The following is a 12,081-nucleotide window of genomic DNA, read 5'->3' as shown; positions in this document are numbered from 1 at the left end:
GAAAAGGGACTTGGGATGAGATGTGCAAATATGAGATGATTTCAAATCATCCCTTTCAGCCTTTAAGATCTTATTGAAGATGTTTCTTTTCCAGAAGGTGTTTGCGCGCTCGCTCTCTCTCTCTCTCTCTCCCTCCCTCCCTCTCTCCTTCCCTCCCTCCCCCTCCCCTTCCCTCCCTCCCCCCCTTAAATCATGCTGTTCTTGCCTTGTACACTGCCCTGAGTCTGTGGATTGGGCGGTATATCGAATCTTTACATACATACATACATACATACATACATACATACATACATACAAGTTGTTCTGGTGAGAACTAACCCACCTGCTTTCCTTTCACTATCCCTACAACTGGACTAAATTTAGTCCAAATTGTTTAGGCTGTTCACAAGTTAGCCCACTTGCACCTCAAACATTCACACATTTGCCATCTTGAATTGGAGTGGGTGACATCATCACAAACTACGCCACTGAGGTGTCCCTTTGTGTCACTCACTGCACCGAATTTGGTCCAAATTTGTTAGTCAGCCCACAAGTTAGCCCACTTGTAGCTCAAATGTTCACGCATCTGTTCATGACATCATTTCAAACTATGCCCTTGAGTCCCTACAGCTGTAGCACATTTGGTTCAAATTGGTTAAGCGGTTCACAAGTTAGCCCACTTGTGCCTCAAATGTTCATGCATCCACCATTTTGAACTGGGGTGGATGACATCCTCACAAACTACACTGTTGAGGTGTCCCTATGTGTCACTCATCACAGCTATGCCAAATTTGGTTCACATCGGTTAGTCGGCCCCCAAGTTAGCCCTCTTGTGCCTCAAACGGTCACATGTCCACCATCTTGAATTAGAGTGGATGACATCATCACAAACGATGCCGTTGAGGTGTCCCTATGTATCCCTCAACTGGTTCATATTGGTCCAGGCATTGAAGTTGATGGGGACACACACAGATGTGAATGCACACACACACAGACACACAGAATACCAGGTGATCTCATAAGCTTACTTTCCTTAAGAAAACTAGGCTAAAAACTTTATCTTCATCACTACAATTTATTCCCCTATTTCTGTTCGAATGTTTTCCCTTAGTGTTTCTGCTGTTTGGCCCTCTGAACTACTTGTCTTATTATGGTCAAGGAGAAAGGGGAAGAGGAGACAAGGGGAATGAAGGTGGAAGAAGAAATTCAGGGGCTATAGAAAAGGACATAATCATAAAGTGTGTGTGTGTTTGTCATCTTTAACTCCTGCTTAGAATTTGCTCCTTCTTTCTAGTTACTCTGCAAGTTCCTTCTCGAACATTAAGAGAAACAGTAAGTCACCTGCCTTTTGTCTCCCCCATGTCATTGTAATGCCTGTAGCCTTTGCTAAACCATCACAGACCTTTTTTGGGCTATGGACCAATGTTTCAATACACTGTGATAATCTTCAGAATAATCATACTGCAGGCTTTATCAGACATAAATGAATTTTACTTACAACTAATAGTTGACTTTCACTTTCTTTGGAGGAATGTGTGGTTCCTGAAGTGACACATCCTTGGTTATGCTGTCGTAAGCTGCTTGACACTTTGAACACAGGGGAAGCATCTTTAAACTACTTCCCAGTACAGAATGCCATTACTTTCTATGGCTATGACATGGAAGGGTGAACCAAATAATCAGGGCCAGCCCACCAATGAGGCCTGGTGAGGCAGTTGTCTCCGGTAGCAAATATGAGAAGGTGGTGGCAGCATGAAGGGCGGTTCTCCACCATCTCACCGGCCCTTGCGTTATCTGACTTGACAGTGCTGGTGGTGGTGACAGCTGTACCACCACTGCTGCTTAGACATGACCTGTCCTTCTCCTCCCCATGCTTAATCTCATTCTCATCCCATTTTCACTGGCTTTTGAAAAGACATGGGATGGGGGACAGGAAGTGTAGACTCACACTTCCTGCTGTTCTATTCCCTGCTCCTGCCTTTTCAGGGGAAAAGTGGAAGAGGACAAGTCTGAGTGATGGCAACACCACTGCCACAATCACCAAAAGGCAAGGAGACATTGGGGGGAAGGAAATGGTAGGGGAATTGGAAAGACATTGGTGCTTGGAGGAGAGATCAAGGCTGTAGGGGTGAGGGTGTCAGAAATTGGTGCATGATGGACCTTGAGTGCTGAAGAACTTGAGAGGAACACTGAGGACTGTGGAGAGAGAAATCAGGGTTGCTATGAGGGAGAAATTGCAGTGTAGCACCCTCTGTGCAGTGGGGTGCCGGTGGCAGTTCACTGCATTGCCTCAGTGACAATGATCTGGTACTTAGGGGTCCTGACATCAAAATATCTGGTAGCAAACCATTGAAGCTTTAACCTGGGCTGCAGGATGAGGAAAGAACAATTAAAGCAAGTCTGTTGCACAGAAATGCCCCATTAAAAACTGTCCCACTTTTAATTTCTTCTATCACTACACTAACCTGGTTCATTTTCACATCTATCTATCCAATTCAATGGACACTATAAAGATTATAACTTTACTCAGCAGTACGGTTTCCCTCTGATAGCCTGTTCAATACTTTTATAGAATGTAATTAAACCATATCAGTTCCCTGACAGAAAATTGATGATCTTTTAATTATTTCAAGATAAGTGAATGCTTAAACATTTTTCTTACACCTTCAAAGGCTACAGAGTGCATTCAGAATGAGTTATATGTTAAAAATACATTCAATTCTTTGTCAGTGCCATCTGAAAGTTTTCTTTGAAATGCTCTAACGGTTATTGCATATTGCTGAGTTTGCAAGGAAAAGGTACATTTTCTTCCCAGTTTGCTTTTTTATATTTGTTATGACCCAACCACTAGGAAACTAGCATTTCCTCCCAAACAATCTGATGTATTCACTTTGCTAACTCAGAGGCTTTATGAACCACTTACACTGACATGATGGGTGAGGGCTAGTACTCATCTCCATCCAAAAACAACATAGCTTGGATCCAAAGGAAAGCCTCTTCTGCTCTTTCTCCAGGGCTGTTTTCAACCTGGTGGGAGAGTATTTTGTAAGAAAAGTGACTTCCAAGCACCTTTTTCTGTTTGCACAAACTCTTGCACACTCATCGCACAACTTTCTTAAAATACCAATTAATAGCCCATGAGAGTTTACACACCATAATTTGCATCTTCCTTGCCACTTTTCTCGGGTATCACACTTAGGCTGTTCACATGATTTAAAACTGGGTAAGACAAGCATCCTACCCAGCTTTGGAAGCTGTGTGCCCTCCCAATTTTTTTATTGTGTGTGAACAAACAACTAAGTAGGAGGGAGAAGTGATCTTGTGTGACAGAGAAGCTGGACAGGTTAGCACCATCCTACCCAACATTTCAACAATGTCCTACCCAGGTCCTCTCTCACTCACAATCATTCCACCCTCCTATTATTATTATTATCATCATCAAACACATTTTTATACTGCCCCAAACTTACGTCTTCTAATAAGTTGCTTGCTTGTACACCAATGAAAACCGGGAACATGCACAGCTCTTGAAGTTGAATAGGATGCTTGCCCTACCCAGTTTTTGATTGTGTGGACAGCCTTACTGTATCACAACTTCTGATACACTGTGGCACTGTACTATGAGATATCTTCCACTAGTGCTTGTGCAAGTGGAAATAGTTCATGAAATTGCACATTTATAAAACAGCACAAATACATTTTCTCCTTCTGATCCTTCTCCTTCTTGGGGTCCAAGCTAATATTTGCCCACTCCTAGTTCTTTGGATGTTGGGAACCGCTACATCCCAAACGCTGTTGGATTACAGTTCCCATCATCCCCAGTCACAATGGTTGTGCTGGGGATGATGGGAGTTGTAATCCCAGAACATTTGGGGATCCAGGGTTGAGAATCCCCATGCTATATCATATACGGACTGTTCATAGACCAGAGACCTGGTGCTGGCTATGGCTCCTTGACATTTGACATCTGTATGGCTCCTTGACATTTGTCCATGAAGTTGCAACATATTTGTCTTCACTAAATGTGTGAAGCGGGGAAGAACAGTATTAGATGGCTTGCACTTTATGTACATTGAGCTTGATTTTATATGAAGGACTGGTTGCATAGAGACTGAAATTTGAGAAGTTCTATGGGGAAGCAAGGGGTGCCACGTGCATAGCCTTATGATAAACACCATTTAAAGTATTTATTTTCTGCATCATTTTCCGACAAATTGGTATGTGCAGAATTAAAGAATAAATTGTTCTGGGCTAATAACCAATTGCATTAGGGTAGAAAGGGTATTTCTTCCCACCTTCAATTCTGTTTAAGTACCAGCCACTTAATCTTTAGCTGGTCTTCAGATCACCATAATTAATTCACAAAATAGTGATGGCTTTGCAACAAAGTACACTGATTTTGATTTATTAATGTAAATATGAAATAGAAGCTCTTTACTTTAGAGGTAACTTAATTCCTCTTATGACTCACTGTGCTGCGATATATGCTAAGCTGTTTTTAAAAAATTATTCTTAAAACAAATGATCAAAACTTATTTAAATGCTTCCATTCCAGTTTTGATTGAAATGACTTTATTGTCAAGGGCAAATTCACATCATGATATATACATTCTTGATGTGTTTGAAATGTAAATGAAGATAGAGGCTGCTGCAAAGTTATTGACATCAATCATGAAAATGATTTATCATCTGAAGGCAGCCACATAAAGGACTGAAGAAGCTGAACAAAGCTGCAGAATTTAATTTCTAAAAAGAAAGGTGTCAGGACTTAACTTTACCTGATAATTAATCACCTCCTATAACCAGTTCTTGGAAGCCTTTCTCCCTAAACCCAAACATATGCAGTCTTGCAGTTATTCCATGGTGGAGAAAAGGAGCTCTGTATATGGTCAGATGCACTGTGATGCACTTCAAATGTTTCAAGGCAGAGTCTTGGCAGTGGCTGACATGATGATGAACATTACTCATCGTAGTCACATTGAAATTAAAATTAAAATTAAAATTTGAATGGGACTACTTCAAGCAATATTCCTCATGTCAGTCACTGAAACAAACTTCTGGGACTTAAACCCTGATGAGCCCAGGATCAAATTAAGCTCTATGAAGTGATTCTTTTAGTACTTTCAGGTGATTTTGTGATAATACTTGGCATTCATGTAGCACATTTGGATGCTCAAAGCACATTATCTACTTTGTCAGCATTCCTTACGACAGCCCTGTAAAGTAGTCAGTTATTAGTAAGATAATCCAGATGTGGGTTGAGCCTTTGGGATAGTGGCTTGCTTGAGGCCAGTGGCAGAGTTGATGGTAGAGGTGACTATGAGTTTGCTTGTTCACTGCTCAGAAGAAAGGGCTTCCAACCAGCCAGGAGAAACCTACCTGGCCTGCCTCTGTGCCTTAAACAGCAACTTGATCTGCAGAAATCAGGAGTTAGTGTGGTGTAGTGCTGTTAATGTGTCATACTCCTGTTTGTTTATAATGCGGGAACAGAACAGATCAGTCCATTCTGCCACCCCCACCCCCACATTTCTGAAAGGCCAGAGTGTCAATCCCTGCCCCTCTTGCGGGTGAGAGTGTTAAAACAAGCCGTTACTTCATTGATTGATTGATTAAGTGCTGTCAAGTCAAGTGTTGTTCTTGGTGACCACGTAGATAAGTTCTCTCCAGGATGACCTGTCTTCAACTTGGCCTTTAAGGTCTCTCAGTCGTGCATTCATTCCTGTTGTAATCGAGTCCGTCCACCTTGCTGCTGGCCATCCTCTTCTTCTCTTTCCTTCAACTTTTCCCAGCATTATGGACTTCTCAAGGTTGCTGGGTCTTCGCATGATGTGTCTGAAGTATGATAGTTTGAGCCTGGTCATTTGTGCCTTGGGTAAAAATTCTGGATTTATTTATTCTATGATCCATTTGTTTGTTTTGCTGGCTCTCCATGGTCTTCTCCAGCACCAAAGTTCAAAAGTGTCAATGCTTTTTCTATCTTCTTCAAAGTCCAGCTTTTGCATCCATTACTTCATAGCTGAATGTATATATATAGTACTCTCCAGAGTTATTATTGGATGGACCAATATTTACATGGTGCTGTTCAAATTAAACTTTGGAAAAAATTTTGTCTGAGTAAATTTTGCTGAAGCATATTTGCGAGATGACACTGAAATCCTACTCATGCCACACTAAATCTCTTTGCACTTTAGGATGTGCTTAAATCCAAGCTAATATCAGTAGGACAAACATACTTACTTTGACTTTACTATTAAGGCATCAAAGGACCCTTTGTTGTTTTCAAAATTCTGCCGCAATTTTGCTAGGTCTGCCGTTCCTTATGGAGCATGGCTCTGGGTCATGAATAATCAGCTGAATAGCTAGCAGAAACCAAAAGGTGAAACTTGCCCCATCACTGCATCTCCTTGCTGGGAAAAGCTTCCCTAACTGATAAGTCTGCTAAGCAGTTAAAAGCATGAAGCAAGGATGGCTATCCTGAGATTCTCCAGCTGTTCTTGGACTACAGTTCCCATCATCTGCCAGCTGCAGTTGTGGCTGGGGACTGCTAGGAGTTGTAGTCCAACAACAGTGGAGAACCTTAGTTTGACCACTCAGGCATAAGCCTCTTTCCATGAATGTGGTAACTTGATTATCATATTATAAACAATTGGTTGCTAGTTGTAAATAGCAATCAGCAAGTGGCACAAACGTAGGGTTGTCTACTTCTCCCCTGCCCCCAAAAGGTCTTCTTTTACTTTAACAACTACATGCTTACAGACCTGGAAGAGAGTCACCTGATGAAAGATTGCCATGCAGTTGTTACACATAAGTTGGCAATACTGTTGAGGGTGGCGGTGGTTAAATTTACTTCCACATTTAACAGGTTTCAGACATCAAAGATCTGGTTGTGTATATCCTCTCATTAGACTGATTCATGACTCACACTGTGATTTGTAGAAGTCCACCTAATTTACCTTAAGTAAGGCAGCCCACATCATACAATATAACCTGGAATTCAGGAAGCCTATGCAATAGGGAAATTGACTTTATTCCATCGTCCTGAATTTCTCCGCTTTTATTAATGTTTTTTTTTAGAATAGCTTCTGCGGTTTAATTTCCTGCAGGCTTTAAATAACAATGAATCAAGCAAAGGCCTTAAACTTTATATCCTTTGGAGTTGACAGCTGCCTCTTCTTGACATATTTTAAATTAGTGTTAACTTTTTCTGAATATACTGCCTGCTTTTTTAAAAAAAATATTACTTTAGAATCAACATATTCTTGATGGTTTTATTAGTTGATTTCTCCCAAAGACATCTTGCATTATATTGTCACTACTGCTCCAGAGGTGAGGCTGCCCCAAATCCCGGTGGACAGGACTCATCTTTGAGTGGCAGAGGTCCTGGCGCTCAAACCTTCCCTTAGATAATGAGGAGAAGATGGAGCAGTGAAATCTGGATAACAATGCTACAGCTGGACTTTGGCAAACAAGGTTACACTGAGACACCTGGCCAGTGTGAGTACTTACAGGACCAGGGTGCAGTCTTCCAAGCCGTAGGGAGCCTCTCTTGAGATTGTTGAGGTTTGACAGGGCGATTTAGGGTAGAGGGAAAGAGCACTGAGGAGGGGGAAGATGTAGCCAAAGTGACTGCCTGGCTTGCAGTGAAGAGCAAGACATAAGGGCTAAAATGTTAGGAAGAGGAGGGCCATGGTGGATGTAAAACACCGAGGTGCAAGAAGCTGAGGGTGGAAACAGGGACCCTTGACAATAACACAATATACAGTGACATCAGTTGGCTTGTTACTCATTGATGTCATTCACACTACCAAAACTGTTCTCTCCAGGTTTGGGAGCTGTGTGTGCTCCTAGTTTTCAGTTGTGTGGAAGCAAGGTAGGAGAAAAACCTGGGAAAACCTTTTCCTCCTACCTTGCTCCACACAATCACTTCTACCCAGGTTTTCTTCTTACCTTGCTTCCACACAAGCTCCCAAATCTGGGCAGAACACAGTTTTTGATTGTGTGAATGACCTCATTAATTTTCTGTGCTGTAGGTTAGTCAATTGAACTGCTACTGTACCTTGGGGCACTGCCACCCAGTGTTGACACAGCAGCTGCCATTGGCCCTTCTAGTGCTTGAATGGAAGAACTGTTCTGCATTAAAGACATTTTGGGGCCAGGATATGCCTAGGGCCCCTTTAATAGCATCCAAAGCGCTGTTGGCAGAGTGAAGCAGCCCTTGTTTCCTAGTACTGGCTGCACTCTGTGTCAAAAGTTTAGAATAACAAGGGGCGAGAGGACCATTTCCTAGCCCTCTGCACACGTTATAATCAATACTCTTACAATTTAGCTCTGTTCACACATTTTGTTCAACATGCTTCTCGTTGCAATCAACGAGAGCCAGGGCCTTCTCAGTGGTGGCCCCGGCTCTGTAGAACAGTCTCCCGGATTATCTAGACCCATTTCAAACTGGTTTTCAAGTGGGCTATGGGGTGGAGACTGTCTTGGTTGGCCTGATGGATGATCTCCAATTGGGAATTGACAGAGGAAGTGTGACTCTGTTGGTCCTTTTGGATCTCTTGGCGGCTTTTGTTACTATCGACCATAGTATCCTTCTGGAATGTCTGAGAGTGTTGTGGATGGGAGGCACTCTTTTACAGTGGTTCCGCTCCTACCTCTCGGACAGATTCCAGATGGTGTCGATTGGAGACTGTTGCTCTTCAAAATCTGAGCTTAAGTATGGTGTCCCTCAAGCCTCTGTACTTTCTCCAGTGCTTTTTAATATCTACATGAAACCGTGGGGAGAGATCATCAGGGGATTTGAAGCTGGGTGTTACCAGTATGCTGATGACACCCAGATCTACTTCTCCATGTCAACCTCTTCAGGAGCTGGCATATCTTCCCTAAATGCCTGCCTGGAAGCAGTAATGGGCTGGATGAGGGAGAATAAACTGAAGCTGAATCCAGATAAGACAGAGGTACTAATTGTGCAGGGTCAGAACTCCAGAGACTATTTTGATATACCTGTTCTAGATGGTGTCACACTTCCCCAAAAGGAACAGGTTTGCAGACTGGGAGTACTTCTGGATTCACACCTCTCTCTGGTTGCTCAGGTTGAGGTGGTAGCCAGGGGTGCTTTCTGTCAGCTCCGGCTGATATGCCAGCTGCGCCCATTTCTCAAGATCAATGATGTCAAAACAGTGGTACATTTGTTGGTAACCTCCAGACTTTTCTGTAATGCTCTCTACGTGGGGCTGCCTTTGTACATAGTCCTGAAACTTCAGTTGGTTCAGAATGCGGCAGCCAGGTTGGTCTCTGGGTCATCTCAGAGAGACCACATTACTCCTCTGCTGACAACAGTTACACTGGCTGCCTATAGGTTTCCGGGCAAAATACAAAGTGCTAGTTATAACTTATAAAGCCCTAAACGGCTTAGGCCCTGCGTATCTGAGAGAACGTCTTCTTCACTATGAGCCATACTGTCCATTGCGGTCATCTGAGGAGGTCCGTCTCCAGTTGCCGCCAGTTTGTCTGGTGGCCACACTGAGACGGGCCTTCTCGGTTGCTGCCCCGGGACTATGGAATGCGCTCCCTATTGAGATACGATCCTCCCCATCTCTGACAATTTTTAAAAAATATTTAAAAACCCATCTTTTTACTCAGGCCTTTTCAGCTTCTTAATAATGTATAGGTTTTAATTCTGTGATTGATTTTTAAATTGTTAGTTTTTAATTGTTAGTTTTTAATTGGTTTTATGTGTTTTTATATGTGTTTTAACTGTTTTATCATTGTGAATCGCCCAGAGACACGTGTATGGCGTGGTATAAAAGTGTAATGAATGAATGAATGAATAATATCAGAGCTCTCCATGACCTGTTGGCTTTTCCATAAGGCATGTAAGACTGAAATTTTCGGTTGCTGAGATAGCTGGTTGTAGAGTTGTCTTGTAATCCATGGTTACTATGTCATGTGGAATGAGTACCATATGGGGTTGGAGTTATGACATTATGTAAGATGTATTTTATAGAATTGTGTTGCTGTATATGTTATTGTTTGTAAGCCTTCCTGAGTCCTATGGGAGTAGGGCGACATATAAATCTAACTAACTAACTGAATAAATGTGTACAGTGTACACAGGTACAATTATTCACATGTTTCATTCAATCTAAGTACGCAGTACAGTTCCTATCTGTACCATGCATTTGAGAGGTCTGTACACAGGTTCACTTTTAAAACAAACGCAGGTGCAGTCATTTGCACAAAAACATGTATAAGTGTAGTACAACATAATTTTTGAATAGGGCACACAGCATAGTGCTGTGAGCCCTATTAATCCTGCATGGACCTCACCCTCACCCCATTTTCCATGCATGCTTTGCTGCATGGAAGCCACTTAACGGCGCAGCAGGGAAATGACTTGACTAGCACACCAGAGGTTGCTGGTTCGAATGCCTGCTGGTATGTTTCCCAGACTATGGGAAACACCTCTATAGGACAGCAGTGATAGAGGAAGATGCTGAAAGGCATAATCTCATACTGTGCAATGGTAAACCTCTCCTGTATTCTACCAAAGAAAGCCACATGGCTCTGTGGTCGCCAGGAGTCGACACCGACTCGATGACACACTTTACTGCATCTAAAGCAGATTGAACACAATAATACGAAGAGCTGCAAGTTTAATTGTAGACAGTACTCCCCAGGTGATACTCAGTTCTCTCTATACCTTAGCTCACTTAGCATATATAATGACATATGAGAAGTTAATGAGCTTGAAGAATAGAATTTTCAGGTTTTGAGTGGAGAAACATTCTCTGATCCGTGAAATAATATTCACATCAGAAATTGTATATTTTGTGCCTGTATTTCTTCTTTTGGCCTTTTGGTGTCATTCTGGGATTATTATGAAGAACGCAGGGCTACATAATTAGTCTTTTATTTATTTATTTCCCCTATGAAACAGCTTAGGCCTGTATGAATGATATATTTCTCAACTCAGTATCTTCTGGATATGATAAGGCACATCTGCTGGTTAACAATAGACTTGAAGTTTAACTGTCAAATTGGAGTTGCTTTATTTTGTACTTACAGTCTCAAGCTACTACATTCATGAACAAGAGTTAGGTTGTAGTCGGCCTTGACTGAGTGACCTAATATGATAAGAAGCATAAATCAGAGTTTTGAAAGCGGGTAGCCCAAGGAGGGTTGCCAACTCTGACGGAAGCTATTCTTGGTGATTTCCCCCCAACATTTCCCCAGTACTTTTCACAATATCCTTTACATCGCCAGGATCATTTTCAATAGGCACCTGGAGGCTGATGACAATTCCTGGAGATTCCAAGATAACCCTGGAGGGTTGGTAAATTTAAATCTGAGCCTTGGTGGGGGGCAGATATAAGAAAGCTGCTAAGCATGTGGTATAAAGAAAGTAATTAGGAATGTGTGGAAACCACCCTGACAAATGCCATTTGTCCTACCAAAATTGAGTTTGATAGTACACCAGAGTGGTGTACAGTACACCACTACACTATACTTGTATAGTACACTGGAGTGGACACCTCTAAGTACACCTCAAACATTCTCTATGTGAAATGTTATGTCAGCTCAAAAGTGACCAGACATAGAGTTGCCAGTTTTTATGAACAGAGGCTGTGTGTTAACTGCTCTTTGGAAAAATGAGATAAACTTCCAGTCACTTCTTTGTCTTACTCCACTCCAAACTTGGCTAAAAATCTATGACTACGGAAGGTTATAGCAATATATTGATCCCTTAAAAGAAAACCTGGCAGGGTGTGCTACTTTATAGAGTATAAGGGTCTAGTTGCTTACAGGGACAAATGTTCTGAACCTTTGAAGTGGTCTAGGCTTACAACACAAGCTATTCACATGACACAAGCTGCTTGGGGTAACCCTGGAGGGCTCCTGGTGCTCCAGACAACCCAAGCTACTGTGTTGTGTCTGAAGCACCAGGAGCCCTCCAGTTGTGTCTGCTGCAGACCTGGGTACCGCAGCTCCCATACCCAGGTCTTTACCGAGGTAGAATGAACCTACTATTTGTTCTACCTTGGTAGGTGACCGTGTGCACAGTCACCCCAGGAAGCTGGGCTCCTGACTGGCCCACTGCCATTT

The sequence above is a fragment of the Hemicordylus capensis genome, chromosome 3 (genome assembly GCF_027244095.1).
Source record: "Hemicordylus capensis ecotype Gifberg chromosome 3, rHemCap1.1.pri, whole genome shotgun sequence".
NCBI classification, from domain to species: Eukaryota; Metazoa; Chordata; class Lepidosauria; order Squamata; family Cordylidae; genus Hemicordylus; species Hemicordylus capensis.
Note: the sequence above shows the minus strand (reverse complement) of the source record.